The 24,109-nt window shown below is 43.5% G+C and overlaps 1 protein-coding gene across 1 annotated transcript in view; it reads right to left on the bottom strand.

Moving 5' to 3' along the window:
- The window catches only part of LOC126195763 (uncharacterized), a 759,248-nt gene that overhangs the window by 578,733 nt on the left and 156,406 nt on the right, over positions 1–24,109 (bottom strand). The window lies entirely within an intron of this gene.

Here is a 24,109-nt window from a genome sequence, read left to right on the forward strand (position 1 = left end):
ATTTTGGCATTCACGCGTCGCAATTTACACTGCATTTTCACCCCACTCTCACGCTTTTGATTGGTAGGTGGTCCTTACCTCTACAGCTGTTGTTTACAGATACTTGTACCAGGTTAGGTGAAGTCGGTCTATTAGTTTAAGAGCTAAAGGACACGAGTACACATACATACATATGCGGATACATGCTTACCTAGATTCTTTTCTTAAATATGTAAGAATTATTTCCGGACAAGGTCTAGCTTAAAGCCGCTACTGTCACCATATACTCGTGTGTTTGGTTTTTAGCGGTGCAGCAAGGTGGACGATAGCACGTATGTCGCTGGGTGTCGCATACACCCCTCTGGAGGCCAAAAGATAGTGGTGCGGCCTCACGCTGGCCGCCGAAAGACAGCGAGCCTGGGGTGCAACGACCCCTAATGATTGTTGGAATGGCCGTCCTTATAGTGGCCCACTTGGGCATTGTGGATTCACAGCGGCTACGGGAGTACGTCAGAAGTAAAGGCGGCTGCAGAACGTGGCAAGGCGTGTGCATCTAAACTCTCTGTTACTCCAACAAGCTGCAGCTGTCACAGGTGCGGGCTCCCGCCTGGCAGCGTGCCCCGGCGTCGACCCACGGCGCCCTTTTCCCAAGGGTGAGGTGAGGCGTCGAAGGCGCGGTCCACGGTGTCCAGAAGTGGCGTCACGAAGCTGGCGGTACATGCTGCCCTAGTAGTGCTAGGACCTTGCACGGTTCACATACCTCGGCAGTGCTGTGATAGATTCGGCCCTCGTATTTTGTTCTCACATTGCTGGTGGGGCGGCTGAGTCCTGCCGTACTGAGACGAGTGTAGGGTGGTGGCGGGCGCACAGCGTCTCGGTGACTGAGAGGGCGTAACTTCGACCCTCATTCCCATAAAGTTACGCACACTTATAACAGCAACGTCTTGCCAGTCATACCATCCAGCAACATCACTTCCCTCCTTCCACTCTCAAGAACCCCCACCCACCGATTCAGCTGATGGCGCGGCATACGGTACAGAGCCTGACATGGCCGCCGGAGCATATCCGTGTTGGAAGTTCGTAGCTTGCGAAAATGTAGCAGAGACGTCCTAGTCACGGAGAACCGTGGAATACGCCGAAGACGTACCTTGGTTCTTCCAGCTTGCCAAAAGGGTACCGTTTCGTCTCTAGGAGCAAATATTAGCGAATATGTGATTATGTGATGGTTCAGAGAGACAGAGATCGAATAAAGAATTGGGAATGAAAACCAAAGCTACGTACACTGCGTGTCGTTTCTGTCCTAAATCGGGCACGGACATTGTACCTGAAACCAAGTTTAGCCCAAATACTCGCAAATCTCGGCTAAGCCTCCTGCGTCACTGAACTCGCTACTGGCAACCTCACAAACATATTCTTCTGATATTTTCTCGGAACAACTACTGAGAGCTAAGTGTTTCCATGTGAAGAAGAAAAGTTGCCACTAATGGAACAAAAGTCGCTGAATATTTAAGTCTGAATTCTGTAACTGATTTTTGTTCTTGCTCCTTCTCTCTCTGAAGAACATTTAACTTGTACCGGAAAGCTTTTTTCTAATGCTGACATCCCTTTCTACATCTAAATAGCGGTGTGTGGCGGAGGGCACATTTCGCGCCAAAGTCATATTCCCCCCCCCCCCCCCTCCCTCTGTTCCACTTATGGATTGCGCGAGGGAAAAACGACTGTCTGAACGCCTCACTTGCCGCTCTTCTTGCAAAATTCTCTGCTTTCTCAGCAACTTCTTAATATGTTTGTTGTACTGAGGTGGATCCTTTCCCTCCACTATACCTTTGCTAGGCACATACTTCTCTAGCACATGGTGGACAATACCTTTAAATTCCGACCAAAGATGCTCAGTATCTTTGTGTCCCGCGGTGAATGCTTGGAACTGACTACGAAGATATTCATTAATGACACTTTTATTTCCTTTCGCAAACAAGAAAACTCTACGATGTTTCTTTGGTTTTTTTGCCACTTCCACTGACATAGAAGCCACAACGACATTATGGTCGCTAATGCCTTCTTCTAGATTAACTTCCTCAAAAAGATCAGGTCTGTTTGTTGCCAAGATATCCAATATGTTCCCATCTCGAGTTGGTTTTCTAACTAATTGAGAGCGCTCCTAGAATAACTTCACACGAATCTTTGCTTCTACCCCCCGTGATAAACGTGTAATTTTCCTAGTCATTGGATGATAGATTAAAGTCTCCACCAATAACTAATGGATAATTTGGATATTTACTTCCTGTGTACTCAAGACTTTCCGCGACGTTTGTTGCGAATGCTGGTGGCCTATAAAAACATCCTAATATAATGGTCAATCCCTGTCTGATTGACAGCTTTATCCAGAGAATTTCACAGTCCGACCAAGTATCGATCTCAACTGCGTTCAAACAACTTTTAACTGCAATACACACCACCTCCCATAGCATCAATCCTATCCTTCCTAAACATTGTCCGAGTTCAAAATTTCACTGCTTTTTATGTCTCGTTTCAACCAGCTTTCGGTACCTAATACAGTACTGGCATTGCTACTGTTTATTTCGGAGATTAACTCGTGGATCTTGCTACAGACACTTCGACAATTTACTAACGTGAGATCAAGTATATTTAAATCCTTTCTAATTACTTGTTTAGGCGAACTAACAATTTTTGAAGTTGGTACACCCATATCAGTGTCATTAATGGGAATTTTTCATGCCAGCGGTTTGTTTCCCCGTGGGGAGGAACCTGATCTTAAAAAAACCCCACGTGCACGCCACAAATACTGTGCTACCCATGTAGCTGCTTGCTGTGTGTAGTGCACCCCTGATCTATCGAGAGGCGTCCTACAACCTTACACCCCATAGCGTAGGTCGAGTAATCTACAACCATTTTCGTCACAGAGTCGACGTAGCCTCTGGTTTAGATTCCACTCGCCTACAAACCAGAAGACCCCAGTCCACCCTGGGTACGATGCTCCAGATCGTCAGCTTGGCTTCCCTTTGAATATGATGGTACGCATTGTAACTTTACATCCGACAGAATTAGATGTGTCTGAGTTTTGTGTAACTTGTAGGAAGTATCACGGTTGAGTGGTGTTTGAATTGATGAACAAATGACATTCGTGCAATCTTTTTTGAATTGAATTTGTTGCAGCAATAGATTTTATCTGATGCATATGTCTCTGATAGACAATTCTTTCTCAAAAAGAGCAAGAAAGTGAAACTAAAATTGCAACGCTAATTTATGGCCAAAAGTACCGAGTAAACTGAAGAGACATTGAATGGCATTTCCAAATAAAATAAGCGAAGAAACAACGGAGGAGGGTACATGATTTCCTAAACATCGAATCCATCCATGCGAAAGTGGAAAGGCTTATCTACAAATACGAATGTACAATTGCCATTTCTCCAAATGAGGGTGGCCTCATTTGTAAACGCACAGCACTCGTGCCATTTTTCATTTGAAAATTCTGAACAGTACATTCCGGGTGAGATGAACTGAAGTCCAGTGTGTATATTTCAGAAAAAAAGCCGACTTACAAAATTGGTTTAGATAGAAAAGAGTATATTAAGAAAAGAAGTTCACTGTTAGGATATGAAACGTAGACGGTCTGGAAACTGGAGGGGTGGTATTGGAAGCATTTTCAATTGTGTTTTCAACAGGAGAAGGCTTAAATTTAATCAGGAAGGCGAAGTACTAGAAGTAATATGCTTACCAGAATGATTGGTTGGGGAGTCGGGGAGTCGTTTAATATGAAAATGGTTCTGAGCACTATGGGACTTAACATCTGTGGTCATCAGTCCCCTAGAACTTAGAACTACTTAAACCTAACTAACCTAAGGACATCACACACATCCATGCCCGAGGCAGGATTCGAACCTGCGACCGTAGCAGTCACGCGGTTCCGGACTGAGCGCCTGAACCGCTAGACCACCGCGGCCGGCCGTTTAATATGACATCCAGGGTTCAATAAAGAGAAAAGAACAACTTTCCAGACACTAAATTATTCGAAAATGTAGGAAGTGATAATAGTGCATGGCCTCATGCTATAGGGACTGATGACAAAATAATTAATTTGCCAAATCTTGCTTTAGGGGTGCATTTGGCAACAGTTGGTGATAATGGTTATCATGACTATTGTTAAAAGTCTTATAACCATTTTCATTGTAGGTTCAGTAGGTACCGTACTCTTCTCACGTACGCTCAGAAGCAGTCGTCAAAGTGAACAGAGCAGGTGTTCGACGTGCCCCCTTACAGAAACGTGAATCTGTCTCGCAAGAGGATACCCCCAAAGGAAGGCTTCGCATTGGGTGTTTGTCGTGGAGCGGTTACAGCTGAACCGCGACTTGGTGACAGACACTCTTGGCATCAAAAATAATAATAAGGAAGCGGGAGCAAAGAACTCGACGCCTGAGGCGCGTGTAACTGTCACCGGGGAGATAAACCCCATCTCCACATCGCCTGGAAGCAGATCGTCTCCCGTCCGCGTGCGCTGCGTCGCTCAAAGGAAACGCATCGATTTCCTGTGTGGCCCGTGTTCCACATATAACGTGAGCCCCGGCTTCTTTCGGAATATGAGATTATTTCCTTGTTGAGTCCCACGTGTAACTCGAGTGACTGCTACATGTCACGTGTGGCAGAAATCCCAACTCAATCTGAGAGTTTGCACGGGAGGAGAATCGATTCGCTCGTGTAAGGAACTTCGTGAGTGAGAAATGCTGAAATCTAAAATGTCATATTTCGGCTAATGCATAAATTGCAACGTAGTATGCTGCAACGCATTTCTGGGTTAGCTTTCGAAATAAATTAGTACGGCCAGGGAATCAGAGATTCAATACGGAAGTGTTACGATCAGCAGGGCAAATGACAGAACCTGTAACAACCGTTGTCTTCCATAACCGGTAAAAAATTCCAAAATGGTAGTGTTATCGACAAATTATGGGAGTTAAGCGGGCCGCATGGTCAATACTGACCACATTTTATCCTTTACCAGATAATGGAACACGGTTTGCATTCGAAATGTACGTTTTCTTCCATTTAAGTCTGGCAGCACAGAATATAGTTACATGGATGCCGTGCCATCTATTGGCAGCTTAAGAAGACACAGAAGTCAACGTTTTGATTTTGTAGCCATTTTACAGTGAGTGAAAGCTAACAGCAATGAATTAGAAAGTACTTGCTTCCGCCAGTTGCTAAAAGCTTGCTGTAATTCGATACTATGGACAAATTGATCTGCAGCTAATGGCAATCAGGAGTTGTGCCAAGTTCGTGGGACTACATCAGTAAGTGATGCAAACATCGCATAATGGTGTCGACACTTCAGAAGAGCAAAATTGCTTATGTAGAGCTGATTATAAGGCCCAGCACGCAAACCGATGAAATCATGCTAGAATCGTACCAAAAACTTCTATCTGCAGTCTTATTTCTTCGAAGTACAAGCTAGACTTCTTAATAAATGAATTACCAATTTTCAGTATTATTATATACAGGACAATCAAACCTTGGACGACATATTACTAGGATTTGTAAAAGGCTAATTTCGTGGTTTTCCTGGAAAAAAATATAACTTAAGCATCTGAGAGTTCGTGTTAACAAAAGAGAAACACATCCGTTTAAGTGAAGATTATGATAAATAGACAGTAGATTGTAGAGAAGAAATTGTTTATTCACAACTTTATACACCTTCTTCCTGTAAGATATGACTGTACTCTCACATACCACTTGTATCTGACAGTCATTTAAAAAGAATGCGCAATGGTTAGAACTCTTTTACATTTAACACGTCAATCGAGGAGCCAGAACAGGACGTCCAAATTCATTACTGAGGTTTTCAGCTCACACTTCCACAGACGCACTGGGAAAGGTGGATGGAATTCCAATAAAGAAATCGTGAATTACTTTTCAATATGTGGTCCGAATAGTTTATTAAATAATTTGATGTGGCGCGGATCAACTGCAGACAAAACTACAGTATTCTCAAAATAACAGCTTGGTGAGGTCCGGTACTTTAAATAAATATTCAGTGAAATACATCAGTGCACGAAATAGCAGCAATGCCTTGGGTTGGTTAGGATAATCAAGGGGAACACGAATTCAGAAACCGAATCTAGCCCTAGTACACTCGCTCAGACTACAACACACCGAAATAAAGACCGCGTTATTACTGCTAAAACTACGACAAAACCCAATGGCTAGTCAGAAGATAACGTCCGCTGAAAATCACGTGGTCGCAGAATACATATAAAGAAAAATTGATCCCGGCGGAGGTTCGAGTCCTCCCTCGGGCATGGGTGTGTGTGTTTGTCCTTAGGATAATTTCGGTTAAGTAGTGTGTAAGCTTAGGGACTGATGACCTTAGCAGTTACGTCCCATAGGATTTCACACACATATGAACATTTTCGAAAAAAGAAAACCTTCGGTTATGGTGTTGACAAAATTTGCAGAACTACAGTAGACAGTAAAATGATCCACAAAATCTTGAACACGTAGCAGTTGTTGGAAAATTAATGGAAGGATGAACTGAACGTGATCAGAACCCACAAATCGCGCAAGTGCTCTAGCTGGTCAGTTCTTGAATCACAAATATAATTTGGCTAAGCAAATACATATTCCACATCACAGATTCAGGTCACTCTACCGACTGGTTGTAAAGACACAGTTCACTTTACCCTGCTCACAGAAATTGTCACAGTGAAACTCATGGATTTACATAAAAAATTTTCACTAGAAATTTTAAATGCGTTTCGTACAATACTCACACACTGAAGGTGCACACATTTACTGTATGTTAACAAAGAATGTGGTTACACTGATCAGCCAGAAAATTATGATCTCCGATCTACTGTCGATATAAAACCTTCCAGATGATAGGAGCGTCACCTGGTGAGGAATGACTGCTAGTCAGACACACGCACGGTGCGTGAAATGTCAGTGCGCGTGCTGTCCTTGAGTACAATGGGGAAGGCGCGGCATCTATCAGCGTTTGACCGAAAGCAGGCCGTAATGGCCCAGTGGCTCGACACTAGTATTTCGGAAACTACACGACTTGTCGGCTGTTTGAGGTGTGTTGTGGTGAGTTTCTTCAACAAGTGGCGAAACCAAGGTGAAATTACGTCCAGAGGTCGGGAGGTTGGGCAGGCACCCCTCATTACAGATGTCGGACATTGTAGGATGGGCAGGCTGGTAAAACAGGACAGGTGGCGTGCTGTGCCGGAACTAACATCACACTTTAATACTGGGCAGTGTGTCTCTGAACACACAGTGCACCGAAGACTCCTAAAGATGGGCCTCCACAGCCGACGACCCATGCATGTGCCAAAGTTAACATTACGTCGGCAACTACGACTGAAATTAGCACATGACCATCGGCACTGGACGCTGGCGCAATAGCAGAGCGTTGCACGGTCTGATGAATCACAATACCTTACCCATCGTACCGATAGGAGGTGGCAAATCCATTTTCTGCCAGGGGAGCAACTAGTTGAAATCTGTACTGCGGAACGAAGACAAGCAGGCGGCAGCTCCATTATGCTCCGGAGAAAATTAGCTTAGGCATCCGTGGGTGCAGTGGAGCCCGTGCAAGGCACCATAACGGCCAGGGAATGTCGTACACTGGTTGCAGACCACGTACGTCCCTTCATGACGAGCCGGCCGGTGTGGCCGTGAGGTTCTAGGCGCTTCAGTCTGGAACCGCGTGACCGCTACGGTCGCAGGTTCGAATCCTGCCTCGGGCTTGGATGTGTGTGATGTCCTTAGGTTAGTTAGGTTTAAGTAGTTCTAAGTTCTAGGGAACTGATGACCTCAGAAGTTGAGTCCCATAGTGCTCAGAGCCATTTGAACCATTTGAACCTTCATGACGATCATGTTTCCCGACGCCATTGCCACTTTGCAACAAGACAATGCGCCATGTCACATGGTCAGGAGTGTAATAGAGTGGTTCGAGTTCCAATTGATGTGCTGGCCACCCAACTCGCCAGATCTGAACCCGATCCAACACATCAGGGATGTGACTGAAGGTGGCGTCCGAGCTCATCGCCGTCCCCCCCCCCCCCCACCTCTTTCCTTGCAGGAATATATGGGAATTATGTAACTTTTGTGCAGATTTAGTGCCGACTCCCTCCAACGACCTACCAAGGCCTCATTGCTTTCATGCCACGACGTCTCGCCGCTGTTATCCGTGCCAAAGGTAGACATACCGGCTGTTAGATAGATGGCGATAATGTTCCGGCCGATCAGTGTAGACTCTACCACTCACCACGTGAGAGTGGGTGCACAAAGCCACCGACTTTCAAATTCCAAAAACCCCATGAACGTTCAAAAATTCAATCTCACGCCTGTCTAATGTCGTTTAATAAATGTATCCTATACTCTGAGAATGAATCCACTACATTACCAAACTGCGAAGCCAAAGATCTTTTGTTGTATCACGTGGAGCCTAGCTCACTCATGCACAAAGTATTCTTACTAAAAAAAACTCAATGGTGATAGTAAATTTCCAGTCTAATTCGTTCACACGATAATGAGTATGATCACTGCTGAGTACCAAACGAGCTGAAATAAAAAAGAGATTAAAATTCACACACAAAATAATTTAAAAAACACAGTCCTAGGACTGCCCACTGCACAGTTCGTACTCACCAAGCTACGCCAGAACAGTAACCCTTTCCGCACCAAAGACTGACTGCTTCCGCTCCTCCATGTTTAGGAAGCCACCAAAGGCGAGAACTTAATTCTTTTAGATGCTATTGCTCCAGCTCTGATAGCCTAGCCAGACCTTTCTGACTTCCTGATCCCACAGCAGCTAATGGCCAAACTGCAGTAGCAGACGAACTTGGAGCAGCCGACATAGAGCTATTGGATACGCTCACGAAAACTGACATACAGTCGCTTCAGTCACACACAACAGGTTGAATGGTGGAACAAGGATATGAGAATGATTCAGACGCCCAGTGACAATTTAATTAAGAAAAGAAACGACACACGTCCTTCAGACCAGTGTCACAGAAAGACAACAAATATACACAGGAAGATTTCTAATATATTTGTGAAACGGATCTGTGTGATCTCTCTCACAGAATGCTAAAAATTAAGTGAACTATGCTCAGCATATTAAGGTCGTTCCTCGTTCCTTTCACCGTTTCTGCCTGTGACGCTATTTCCTTGAAATATGCCACTGAATCCCGCAGAGCCAGTGGTTCATAAAGTTTAAAGCAGTGGAGAAGTTCCTTCTTCTCGGCTGAGCCATTAATTCTTTCTCCAAAGAGTATCATTTTTTTCCTCATCTCTTCTTTATGCAATATGGAAGAACCAGACTATACAGCTGAGCTCTAAGAATGCCACTGTGAAGGACAAATGAAAGGAAAGGAAAACAAAGGGCAGTAGAAATTGTGCCCATTCCCAGGTTGGAGCCTTTCAGATCCTTTACCGTCCTCATGCAGAAAACAGGACTCAGTCGCCGCACGCTGTTGTTTTCTTCCCGCGCACAGAGTTTCGCACCCGGAGCTAATCTAGCAAATGGCACTATCAATCCTTAACACGGGTGCTAACAGAGAGTCATTAGGAAAAGTTGTCGTCTCCCGGTTCTTCGTCCTCGTTGCCAGCGCTCTCCTGCTGATGTTGTTTGCGCAGCGTAGCCTGGCTGTTAGGGCAATAGCGACAGCGTCGTGAGGCGGCGTTCAGACGGAAATACGGGCGTAACGCCGCTAACTGGCTGGCACTGATGCTTCCTCCGCATTTAAAGGAGGGAGAAAGAAAACACGAACTGACGCTATTACGAGGCAGGTACACCAACGAGCAGGTCCCTGACATTAATTGGCACACATACAGGGTGTTTCGGTAAGAGCGTGCAAAACTCTAACAGAACGTAGACGATGCTCCACAGAACAATTTGAGGTAGGGAACCTTTAGTCGGAGAAGCCAGTTTAAGGAGATGATAGGAATACACCAGTGACATTACTGTGTACTTTTTTATTTACATTAGTTACAGTTAACTGCAAATAACATCATCGACACAATGAACGTAACATTTGTACTGTATCTATTAAAATGTCCTGAAACTGACGGCCATCTGTCTCAATGCAACATGACATTGGTGACCACATTTCTGACGCACCTTGACAAATATTCCTGCGTGTGTTTCGAATCACATCACAGGCAGCTACAATTCTGGCAACTAATTCCATCTACGTATCCACTGGGGTCTCATACGTATGTGACTTTAGATATCCCCATAGGAAACAGTCAAGAAAGTTCAGGTCAGGTGACCTCGCAGCCCATAGAATAAGACCTTCCCTTCCAATCCAGCGACCAGAAAATACATTGTCGAGATGGCTGCGGACATCCACACTGAAGCGAGGCGAACAACCCAGGTATAACTCTTTCCACGATCCTCAAGTACAAGTGGCCATCCAGACGGCCAGATAGAAGACATGGCCCAATGAGATTGACACATTGCAATAAATAAAGAATGTACATGTAAGTAAGTAAACAGTAAGTGCAAAAAAAATGGCTCTGAGCACTATGGGACGCAACATCTTAGGTCATAAGTCCCCTAGAACTTAGAACTACTTAAACCTAACTAACCTAAGGACATCACACACACCCATGCCCGAGGCAGGTTTCGAACCTGCGACCGTAGCAGTCCCGCGGTTCCGGACTGCAGCGCCAGAACCGCTAGACCACCGCGGCCGGCAAACAGTAAGTGCAACTTGTACGCATGTTGGTTATAAATACGCTGGAAAACAATAATGCTGGACAAAGTGGTAGACAAATTTACTTCCATATTTCCTTAAGCTGTCTTCCTCTCCGACCCTCCGAACCTCAAATTGTTCAGTGGAGCATTCTCTACGTCCTGTTACATTTTTGCACGCTCTTTCGGGAACTCCCTGTATAAAACAATGCACCTTCACATACACTGTTCTATTGTTCAGTCCCAACAATGGATTGATACAGCGCTGTAGTCTATCCAGTGTAAGCCTCTCCGTCTCTCCGTAACCGCTACAACTTGCACCCTTTTAAATGTGCTTTCAGTATTTGAACCGTGCTCTTCCTCGGAAATTCTTACCCACCGCATTTTCCTCCATTGTGAAATTGACAGTCCCTTGATATCTCACGTTCTGTCCTATGGCCCGGTCCCTTCCTTCTGCTAAGGAACTACTTTTCTCTCAAACACTGGCCAGTACCTCCTCAGTTTTTTTCAATCTAGCATTTTCCTATATCATCACACTTCAAAAAGTTCGATTTGTTTGTGGTCAAAACTATTTGTAGACGGTGCCTCAGCTCCATACAAAACCGCAGTCTTCACAAACACTTCAGAAAAGAATTTCTAACATCTAACGTATATTCAATCCTAGCACGTTTCTCACTATTCAAAATGGTTCAAATGGCTCTGAGCACTATGGGACTCAACATCTGAGGTCATAAGTCCCATAGAACATAGAACTACTTAAACCTAACTAACCTAAGGACATCACTGACATCCATGCCCGAGGCAGGATTCCAACCTGCGACCGTAGCAGCAGCGCGATTCCAAACTGAAGCGCCTAGAACCGCTCGGCCACACCGGCCGTCTTTCTCACTGTCATATACAGTTTTCTTACAACTGCCGAAACAGTAAAACTCATAATTTTAGGCCCTGATTTCCTTGTATAGATAGCAACGCCTGATTTAATTCCATTACATTAGGTTACCGTTGTTTTATAGGGACATTAAATGTTTATAAGGCCAATACACTGCTATACTTAAAGACTTTACTACTGTGTATTCATTTGTTTATTTTTTATGCTAAAAGGTTATTTCGGTTGTACAGTCATTGTAAAGCTATCTGCAAACACATGGAGCTGATAATCCATTAGGTGTGTCTGTTTGTAACTAATAACGATATCGCATATATCTGTCGTGGTACTTACATCCATAACACACCGTTAAAGCTGTGGCTGTCTAATACTTTGTATTGTTCGGTATCGTAGGTGTACTGCAGACGAAATTGTAGATACGTGTTGTCTCAGCAGTGCAATTTGTTGGCGAGCAATATTCGTTAAGATGAATTTCATATTTTTCGTAAGTTTAACAGCTTCATTTAACAACTAAATCAATGATGTTATTATGTTACATAATTAGCTTTTTTGATCCATGTAATCATATAACGTCTTGGACACAGTTGTCAAATGAAGCTACCAAACTTTCGAAAAATATTAAATACGTCTTCACCAATATTGCACAGCAACAGATTCCATTGCCAAGAAATTACGTACCTGCAATGTCGTCTACGCTACATCTACAAGGTGATAGACAGCGGCAGCGTTAGCGATATACTATGGAAGCTAGTACCACGACATCTATATACAAAATTGTTACTAGTTACAAATGGACACATACATATGCACCAAATACTCCATATGTTTGCAGATAGCTTGATAATTGCCATGAAGCTGAAATAAACTGATATTACAAAAAAAAAACATCGTAAAAGAAGTCTCTAAAAATAGCAGCGTTTTGCTCTACCAAGCATTACAAGGTATTTATAATGCTGCAGGCCCAGAAGAATTCAAAAGGGTTTTTCTAATTTTGTTACAATTCAGTTGGAAACCTCTTTTCAAAACACTAACTATTCCCATCAATTGGTCTTCCAAACTCTCTTCATTTCTGATAGAATTACAGTGATATCGGTCTCCAAGTGTTTACTTCCTCTATCTGAATAGTTCACATAGCAATTTCGCAGGGGTTTCCTTTACTACTATCTCTATCGATACAACATAGTATGAAACAGGGACTATGTCGCCAAACATCATTTTCGTTTGTTTTTCCGAACAGGAGAGAGATATAAAAATTGGACATGGGACGGCAGCAAAGACCGAACTCGGGTCAAAAGCATAGCAGTTTAGAGCGCTATGATCTACGCTATGAGAACAACTGACACCATTTGTATCTATTGTAAGAAAATGAAACGCCTACACCCGTCCTTATAATCTTATTTATTGTGTAGATACGAGTTTCGGCGCTTCAGTGCACCATCTTCAGGCCTTAGTTGATACTGAAGGGGTAATAACGATCCATGCATACGCTGCAACATAACTAGTTTAAGCAGATTATCTGCAACTGTGACTGCAAGTGATGACGTCATAGCTGCAGATAGTCTGCGTAAACTAGTTATGTTGAACACTGATGCAGCGAACATGGGGATCATAATAACCCTCTCAGCATTGAAGCGCCGAAACTCTTAGCTACAGAGTAAATAAGATCATAAGGACGGCTGTAGGCGTTTCATTTCCTTGCAATAGTAAACGGTCGTGCTTCCCAAGACCTCGAGTCGAAACGATAGATTTGTATCTGGAGGGCCACTTCAATTTGTGCGTGCAACGGTCGGATTGGATAACTTGAGTGCTAATTAACTCAGAAACAGCGCAACAAATAGAATTTCTCTCTTAATTGTTATTTCTCAGCACAACCTACCCGGCAACACCCTTGCAAAGTTTTGAGACTGTTTCTCACCACTCTATATAATGAATAACGTTAGGGACACACTACATTCCTTCTCACTCCCTTCTCAACTACTGCTTTCCTTTCATGTCCTTCGACCTTCATAACTGCAGTGCCGGGTTCCCGGGTTCGATTCCCGGCGGGGTCAGGGATTTTCTCTGCTTCTTGATGACTGGGAGTTGTGTGATGTCTTTAGGTTAGTTAGGTTTAAGTAGTTCTAAGTTCTAGGGGACTATGACCATAGATGTTAGGTCCCATTGTGCTCAGAGCCATTTGAACCATTTGAACCATAACTGCAGTGTGATTTATTTACAGCTTGTGTGTAACCTTACATACCCTGCTACTTTCAGAATTTCAAAGAATCTCTTCACTCAACATTTTAAAAAGCTTTCTCTGATTCTGCACTGCCAGAAACTAAATTGTGAAGCACCCAGAAAGGAAGGAGGAAACGAAATGACAATTCATGGGCTGAAAGGGTGTGTGGTGTTGTTTCACTGATTACAAAATCGTGTCAAATTTGCGAAAAACTCGGCAGTACGAGCGTAAGCATAAGTAACATATTGAACCCCTCTGGTCTGGATGTATGGACTCATTCAGTCGGGAAGGGTGCAATAAAACCGTTACATACTCTCATGAGGGAGGCTGCCTAAGAACTTTCGTTACTGGTTCTCGGTATCCTAAAATTGGCACTGCGGCGGAATTTACGTCCGAAATGGTACTACACAAGTTCCATCGTGGAGAGATGCGGGGATCTTGTTGGCCGCACGAGTACCTCAAAATCATGCAGAGAATCCATAGAGAGACGTAGCATCTGAGGGTGAGTCGTGCCCTGTTGAAAAATGGCAACACTGTACTGTCGCATAAGAGTTAATCCATGAGGACGCAAGATGTCCTTGAAGAACAGTTGTACCGTCAAGAATCCATCAGTCACTACAAGCTCTGAGCTGACGGCCTGCCCAATGACGCCCCAAACCATGAGACCCCTAGTAAAACCGCTGTGCCTTCCCAAAATGTTGGAGGAATGCGACCTCTCCCAAACTCTACATTTAGATCTATATGTGGGAGGGTACCACTACCAGTTACTTTCTTTCCTGTTTAAAGTGCCAATATAGCGTGGGTAGTGTGTCTACCTTCCTCCATGCGAGCCTTATATTCTTTTGCCTCATGTTCGCGGTTGTTACTCGAAATGTACGCTGGCGGCAGGAGAATCAGTCTGTAGTCAGCTTCAAATGCCGACTCTCTGAATTTTCTCAAATAGCGTATCGTCTTCCTTCCCATCAGAGTTCGCGAAGCGTCTCCTTGACACTCCTGTGTTGGTCGAACCCACAGGCAACACATCTAGCAGCCCGCCTCTTAACTGCTTCGATGCCTTATTTTAGTCCGACGTTTAGCCGATCCAAAACACTCGAACATTGCTCAGGAATGGGTCGCACTACTGTTTTATAAGCGGTCTCCCTTATAGCTGAGCTAAACGTTCGTAAAATGCTCCCAATAAAACGAAGTGGACCATTCCCCTTCCCTACTACCGGCCTTACGTTCTTTTTCGATTACAAATCGCTTTGAAACGTTACGCCTAAGCATTTAAACGATGAACGATGTGACTGTGGCAAGCAGCATATGACTAATGCTGTTTTTGAGCTATACGGAAATGTCTTTTTTTTGCTAATGGTATGCGTTAACTTCCATTTTTCCACGTTTAGAGCAACCTGCCGTTCATCACAGAAAGTAGGCATTTAGTCTATCTCGTCTCCATCAACGACGACACGTTTCCATAGATCACAGTGCCGTCAGCAAACAGCTGGTGACTGCTGCCCACCCTACCGTCAGATCATTTATGTATACAGTAAGTAAGGGCTGTCCTATCACACATCATCGGGACGCTCGTAACAACACCGTGGTCTCCTGACAACACTTGCCATCAAGGACAACCAACTGGTTATTACATAAGAAATCTTCGAACCACTCACATACTTAGGCCCCTTTCCCGTATGGCCGTAAATTCGATTATAGTCTGTAGTGGAGCACCAAGTCAAAAGCTGTCCGGAAATGTAGGAATAATGAATGTGAATGTTGCCCTTCACCCATAGCTCGTAAGATATCTTGCGAGAAAAAACGCCACCGTTCTCACCAACGATGGTGATCAGATGTAGTGCAGAACCGCGATTCACAACTGAACACTGTGCAACACTTTTCGCCGCCAGTTCTGCTTGGAAGGAAGACGTGCTCGACCGAAAACTTGTCCAACATAGGGCCCTTCACATCCGAATGATGCAGACTTGCCAGATTCGACCAGCCGACCAACTGGGTACCTTCAGTTAGGTCGCTTCCAGCTCAGTCAGGTTATGATAACAGTGTCTCACACGAATACGTGGCATTTCCGTATCCCTTCACAGTGATCACTCAACGTCTGATGTTGCTGATGCCCCTACGTATCATATAAGGCCTGGTAACGATGCTAATACGAACAAAGCAAATGCACTCTTGTGACCATTCTAAATCTCACAGAGAATTGCAACTCTAATCCTTTACATATCCGCCGCTGGCGTCTATCAAGTTACATTGACATCCGAGCACATCTTCTGGGTGCTACACCTTTTTAGTCTGCTGGTGTATAAACGCTACGAATGGAGGTTTGCCTTCTATAATGTATCGTAAGTCTTACAGTCAGTATTACCTCGCAAGAAACATACATATTTCTGACATTCCATCGATAATCCTACTTATACGACAACAGAAAATGGGTAGTCCAAAACTATTGATTTAGTTGTAAAATTGAGTCAAAATGTCGAACTTAAAATGTAATACCAATATTGTAATCGCTGCTACTGTTTCATCGGAAGATGCGCCACTATTTAGTAACGTAAGTAAATAAATATGGTAACGGCTTTACCTCCTTCTCACATGGTTGTGGTTGCGATTTGCAGCATGCTCAGGACCGAATAGATTTATACAAACAGATTCGTTTGTAGATGGTGACGAAGTGCTCTCTAATTATAACTGGTTTCTCTTTTTAAGCCACTTTCTCATTATTAAAGTATATTGTTTTCTTTTTATTTGTTAACTATCTAGCTACAACTGAATGAAACAAAACTTTCGTGCCATACGTGTTGTAGTTAGACGGTCAACAAGAAAATAATAACAATATACCGTAATATTACACGCAAATGAGGAAGACAGGAGTACAAATGTTGAAGATGACTTTGGCATTAACCTACAGTATTTTAAGAGACGGTAGTGAAAGGTGAACTCGAAGGAAACCACCAATGAAAAGAAATGGAATAAACGAAGATGAGGATGAGAGGAAGACCCAAAAAAAAAAAGAAAACATCCGAGCCTTATACAACATGAATTTAAAGAGAAATATATAGAGACGAACATGAGTCAGAGAAGAAAAACTAAAATAATTGGACACCTAATGCTATGTGACAGCTTCATAAAAAATACCTTGTAAGGAAAAATCCTGGAAAAATATCAAGAGGCAGGCTGAAAACTACCTATTTACAAAATATTATCAGCGGAACTAGTTGCGCAACTACAACCAAATATTCAAATAACGTACGCGACCGCAAGCGGGTGACGCCTTCGAAAACCACCGATATTTCGTCAGGTGCATAACTAATTTTCAGGGCAGAAATACAACGGGACGGCGCTGTGCAAGAGCGTTTAAAACCTTGTTCAACGTCGGAAGTTATCGATAGTTAATATCCAACGGGTGTGAGAACATTAACTCTCTCTCTGTTGATTGACCAGGGAGAGAGCAGGATTCCGCGTGTAATTTGACCAAATAATTCCTGTTTCATTGCTCATTTGATCTCAACTGTTCCCTTAATAACACTACCCCAATATCTGGAAGTGAATGCCAGAAACTCCCATATGATTACTGGTGTCAAGCAATTATTCTGCAACACCCAATTCCCTCGGCTGTTGTAAGTCTGTGTGACACTTACGCTGAGCACGCCTTTCCTCCACGGTCCTGACTGTCTGCTTAACATACGACACGCCACATCTACAAGGAATACGACAGACATCCACCTTACGCAAATCTAGATTATCCTTTTTGGATCCTAATAGCGCTTTAATCTCAGGGGTAACAGCGCTGTAAGAATTAAGCCTCTTGATAGTCTTCTGCGAGACGGAACCTTTCCTCGGGAGGCTGTTAGTCTTCCTCTCAACACTTTTTCTGCTGTCAGCATCTATACTGTGGCATGCTGAATCAGATGATGAAACTGCATCTTTTGAACGTAATCGTGCTCGTCCAAAGCAGCTGTCGCAATGCTCTTGTTCGCAAGTAAAATAACAATATGTTGGTCAACTGTAAGTAACGCTTGGGTGTCATTGCAACATTTAAACCTACACGTAGCGCAGAAAAAGCTACGTCGTCAGAGCCATAAAACCTTCAAATTCCGCCAAATGGCAAGCTGTTACGGACTGAAATTCCCAGTCAGACTTCGACCACGACACAGCGTTTGGCCTAGGCTAAGAAAAAGCCGAAATTATGGAAGAAATCATTACATGAAGTCGAAAAAAAACCTTGGAAACTGAATCCAGCTTTCGACGAGTGTAATGGGTCCTTTCACGATCAATAACTAGGCCAGCACATTGCTTCATCCGACTAGCTGCAGGAGAAATGATAGGATGCACAACTTTGAGAAACGGTGAAACAATGCTTTGATCACGACATCTCAACAAGTACGACAACGCAAATTACAGTTTTACTCCACTGCTGCGGAAATAATCCAGCCTCCACAAACAAAGTTACTTTTCTACTGTGCTCAGGTAAACAATGGGTGATATCAATTCCTCCCGGGTGATGTCGACAAAAGCCGATATTTCTACAGGTACACACCCTGTCACTTTCAAGGCAAAAATGCAGCATGTAAGCGCTGTGCGAATGAATTTGGAACGCCGGTTTGCAGAGAAATGTCAGAAAGATAACACACACGAACTCTGTGAACATTCAATCGAATACGACCGACGTCAGAAGTTATCGATAGTCAAAATTAATAATCAATATTTGTTGCATCATTAATTCTTTTCCTCCTTTTTGACAAAGGTGAGAGCAGGATACTATGCAGTATTTAAGCAAAAACCTCTATTTGTAAGATTACTTACTAATTTAATTTCAACTGCTTTCTTACTAACACAATCCCAACAGCGGGAAGTATATGCCAGAATCTCCGTGTTGTTATATTCTATAGCTAACTGCGGCGAAACAGTGTTCTGCAATAGCAGATTTGTTCGGCTGTTGCAAGTGTATATGACGCTTACGCACAGTTCACCGGTCGTCCACAGTACTGACTATCTAACCAATATAAAGCGTGGTTCAGCTGCCCCTACCGATGTCTTTTTATGCAACCCGCAATGTTATATGTTGTCTTTAAAAATCATGCCCGAGATTATAATTTTATCTCTAGCTAAGTGCAAATTAATAGTTCTACAGGTAAAATGAACAGGAACTTAAGAAATTTAATTTAGTTAAATTTTATACAGGGATACTTTTTCGCTGGAGGGCACGGTTTCCGAGTTATTCAAGAAAAAGAAACAATAGTGACCTCCAATCGCACCCCAACTCCCACATTCAGCCCTCACATGTCAGGATTTGTATTATATTGTTCACGGCACTCCCCCCTAACACTATAAAAAAACTGGTGACTGCGAACGAAATATATCCGACATTGCACTTGTTTCGTCTTCATTGACTGGCATTTTTACGCCACCGGCATAGTGCAGCACTTACAAATTGCAGAATTGCCCATTGTCTACATTTTACCTAACAGTTTTATGAATTTTAACAGCCTAAAATAAACAGTTACCTCATTGTACTCCTCATGCCTTCTGATTACGAAACTACTATGATTGTAAGGGTTAAGTTTGCAATGTACAACGACGCAACTATTATTAGTGTAGCGTTTTCTTTGATTACCCTCAGGGGCACGTTGAAACTAATAATGTTAGCTAATTAGCCGACTACGCTAGTGGCGTGGCAGTTCATTCAATAAAGATAAAATAGTTGGAACATAGGATACATTTCGTGTAGTCAGAAATTTTTTTAGTGTGGTAGGCAGGAGTACCACGAACCACGTACTAGTAATCCTGACTGGTGGAGAAAGATCTTGGGGCTGGAGGTGTGTTGGTAGGTCACTTTGTGCCTTTTTATTGAATCAATCGAAAATCGTGGCCTCCAGCGAAGAAGACGTATCAAAAATCGTTCAAATGTTTCTGAGCACTATGGGACTTCACTTCTGAGGTCATCAGTGCCCTAGCACTTAGAACTACTTAAAGCTAACTAACCGAAGGACATCACACACATCCATGCCCGAGGCAGGATACGAACCTGCGAGCGTAGTGGTCGCGCGTTTCCAGAGTGTAGCGCCTAGAACCGCTCGGCCACTTCGGCCGGCGAAGAGGTATCCCCTTACAAAATTTAACTACATTAAATTTCCTACAAAAGTTCCTGTTTATTTTTTCTGTGAGGCAAGTAATTTGCACTTTGCGAGCGACAGGATATGAAAATCTCGGGTGTGGTTTTTGAAAGCCCTGTACAAATTGCGAATTACATAAAACGACTTCAGTAGGGACAGGTAAATCACCCTCCTGTGAAACGTGAGAAAATTACAAGGCATCTGGTAGACACTAGCCTTTCGCAAACCAACATCATCCTTTACGGAACCTAAAAGCACTCTAATCTTAGATGGTGGGTGAAAAACACATTTCACATCTATTCCCGCAAGAATTAGGTCTCTTATTAGTCTCTTACGACAAGGAACTTCTCTTCAGGACCAAGGAAATGGTACGGACAGCGAGGTAGAGACAAAGATAGACAACTAGGCGTTGTTTTATTTGGGGAAAGGGACCAAATAGGGAGGTCATCGATCGCATCGGATTAAGGAAGGGTGGGGTGGAAAGTCGGCCGTGCCCTTTCAAAGGAAGCATCACGGCATTCACCTGAAGCAATTTCAGGGAAATCACGGAAAACCTAAATCAGGATGGCCGGATGCGGGTTTGCATTTAGCGTCTGATGATCACAAAAACGTCGACGACGACGATTATGATGATAAGAAATCTGATCGAAAATTATAGCAAATGTATATCAACTTTTATATCCATGTACATACATTCGACCTCGCATAATACATTGCATGGAGTTATATTACCATTTGTAAACTCGTGTGTTGTGTTTGTGCGCATCGAAAGTGAATAATGCGCTATAGCGAAGCAGTTGTTACTGGTTGCGGGAGCAGTGGGAAATGCCCCATTAGTAAGAGGGAGCTATTCTCTCTGAGAGCGAAGGACGGCATTCGCTGTAGCGTCCAAGTTGCCCGGCGCTAACTTAGGGCCGCTTCCGGCCACTGTAATCACTTAGGGGCAATTAATAAAATGGCTGCGCCGCGCCGTGGCGCATGGAAGTGCGGCTGGCCACGGAGGCGGCGCAACTTAGGGAGGGTCGGCGACCCTCCTCGATGGAGGGCCCTCTCTCCTCTGGAGTCTACTCGGAGCGTGCCCCCCAGTACGCCGAAGTCGGATGACAAGCGCTCCGGGAATTTACCCACCTGAAGCGGCAAATATTATACGCAGCTTCGACGCTAGAATGATTTCTTTTTGTTTTTGTGGGTTGTCACCTGTAACCTGGCGCATCTCATACGGCCGTCACGACTACCTATGAAGTCTAGGGAGTGATGAGCTATGTAGTTTGGTCCCTTAGGAATTCACAAACATTTGAACGTTTTTGACTACCTATGACAATTCTTCTTGCACCAAACTTCCTCAATTAGTTGTTGTATGTATTCGAATGCCAGTCATCTTCTCCAGCTTTCACCCTCTACTGTGTCCTTTAAAGGCAATCCCCTGATGTCTTAACACTTGTCCTATCATCCTGTGCCTTCTTCATGTCAATATTTCCCGCATATAATGCAGCCCCACCGATTTTTCAGAGAACGTCCTCGTGCCCTATCTTGTCAGTCCCGCAAATTTCACCATTATTTTACAGTGCCACGATATAAACGGCTCTCTTCTTTGCATCTTCCCCCACTGACCATAAATCAATTCTGAGCACTGCTCCCCTCTAGATGCACATTCTCAGATACTTGTCTCACAAATTAAGACCAACAGTTAAAATCAAATGGCTCGGAGCAATATAGGACTTAACATCTGAGGTCATCAGTCCCCTAGACTCAGAACTACTTAAACCTAACTAACCTAAGGACAGTACACACATGCATGCACGATGCAGGATTCGAGCTTGCGACCGTAGCAGCAGCGCGGTTCCAGACTAAAGCGCCTAGAACCGCTCGGCCACAGCGGCCGGCTATCATCAGTTAATACTAGTAGTACTAGTAGACTTCTATAGGCTAGGTATGTTCTCTGTCCTTATTAGTCTCCTTTTTACAGGCTGACAATTACAGAACTACATGAAAAAAAAACGTAAATTAGTTAGAAACTACGTCGTGCGCACACTTTCTTCAACATGTAAACGTCACTGCAGATGTTCAGATTTAAGTTATGACCCGGCCGGTTCTAGGCGCTTCAGTCCGGAACCGCGCTGCTGCTATGGTCGCAGGTTCGAATCCTGCATCGGGCATGGATTTGTGTGATGTCCTTAGGTTGGTTAAGTTTAAGTAGTTCTAAGTTCTAGGGGACTGATGACCTCAGATGTTAAGTCCCATAGTGCTCAGAGCCATTTGAACCATTTAGGTTATGACATTTAGATATGCCTGCCGTCATTGGCGATGATGTGGCGCTAACCAACAGCGCCTTCTGCATGACCCGCTCAAGTTTCGGATCATCGATGCTGTCGATGAGCTCCTGAATTCCTGTTTCCAGCTCAGCAATGGTTTTGGGGTCATTGCTGTACACCTTGTCAGTAATACAGCCCCACAAAAAGGAGTCGCTTGTGTTCCGGAGAATACAGCGGCCTATCGAGATCCATGCCAGTGGTCCCTGCGTACCCCAGAGCCAGAATGCGGTCCCCAAAGTTCTCCTCCAGGACATTAAACGCTATCCTGCTTCGATGGGGCCGAGGTCCGTCTTACATGAACCACTTCTTGTCGAAATCAGGGCACTTTTGATAGTGGGGATGAAATCATCTTCCAAAAGCTTCACGTACCGTTCGGTCGTCACCGTGCCATCAAGGAATGCATTGATTATTCCGTCACTGGACACTGCACGCCACACAGTCAGCCGCTGAGTGTGAAGAGATATTTCCATCGCGAAATGCGGATTCTCAGTTCCCCAAATGCACCAGTTTTCCTCATTCACGATCCCATCCAATTGAAAGTGGGCTTCATCGCCAAACCACACGGTACAAACTCCATACTAACTCTCGTCATGCCCCGCAGCCAACCGTGCAGTTCAATATTTGTCACCCTGCATGTCCTCCTTTGCTTCATCCATCACGAGTTGCTTTGTTTCCAAGTCAGCAGAGCTCGTTCACTTCATCTACTCCTAGGTAACCACTTTTGATGTTAATTTTGTCACTGGTCTAATTTCTGCAGTTTCTAAGCAGTTTCGTTTTCGTACGTCTACTCTCAATCAAAATTAAATACTTAATGGACGTTTCATTCACTTATTCCGTCCTGCAACTCATTCTCGCTTCCACTGAGGTTTGCAATCTCATCATCAAATCTTATCATCAAATCTTATCATTGATATTTTTTACCCTGAATTTTATTCCCACTCCTGAACCTATTTTATTTTGCTCATTTCTTCCTCGCTGTACGGAGTGAAATATAGGGGACAACCTGTACTACAACCTCTATACTCTGGGTACTTAATTCTTGGTCTTCCATTGTAACGTTTTTGATTCTTATACATAGTGTATATTTCCCGTCTTTACCTTTAGTTTGCACCTACTTTTCTGAGGATTTCGAACGTTTTGCATAATTTTTCCAGTTCAGTGTAATCCTATGAAGCTATTTTGATTTTTCCTAAGTCCTGCTGCTTGTTCCACCCCTCTGTACATTATTCTGGTCAGCAACCCTTATGCGTGAGCTGTTAAACTTATTGTATGGAAGTTTTCACTGTTATCCGCCCTAGCTATCTTCGGGACTGTGTGGATGATATTTTTTTCGAAAGTGAGATAGTAAGTCTCTAGTATCATGGATTTATACATCGAGTTAAACAACAGTCATTTTATTTCAGTCCCACAATAATTTCATTAATTCCGAAAGTTTGTTGTCTATGTTTCCACTTTATTTTATCGCAAGTCATCTAAATCTCTGCTAATACTGACAGTAATATTCGATCACGTACGTCAGTCATATCGACTCTTACTTCTTATTCTTTGATTTCATCCGACAATGCCTACCCCTTGTACAGACCTTCAGTGTAGGCTACTCTTTCCACTTACCCGCTCTTTTCTCTGCGTTTAACGGTGCACTGCGTCATGCAATTTTAGTGTTGACTCTTTTGCTTTCAATTTCACCGAAGATTATTTTGACATTTCTGTATGCTGAACTTTTCCTTCTGACAATCATTCCTCAATTTCTTCGTGTTTTTCCTCCAGCCATTTCGCCTTAGATTCTCTGCACTTCGTATTTATTTCATTGCTTTCTGACTTTATTGGGGTTTTCCTGAATATATTTATACTTCATCCACCCTTCGTCAATTACATGAAGTATTTGTTCTGTTACAGAAG

This window comes from Schistocerca nitens, chromosome 7 (assembly GCF_023898315.1).
Source record: "Schistocerca nitens isolate TAMUIC-IGC-003100 chromosome 7, iqSchNite1.1, whole genome shotgun sequence".
NCBI lineage: Eukaryota > Metazoa > Arthropoda > Insecta > Orthoptera > Acrididae > Schistocerca > Schistocerca nitens.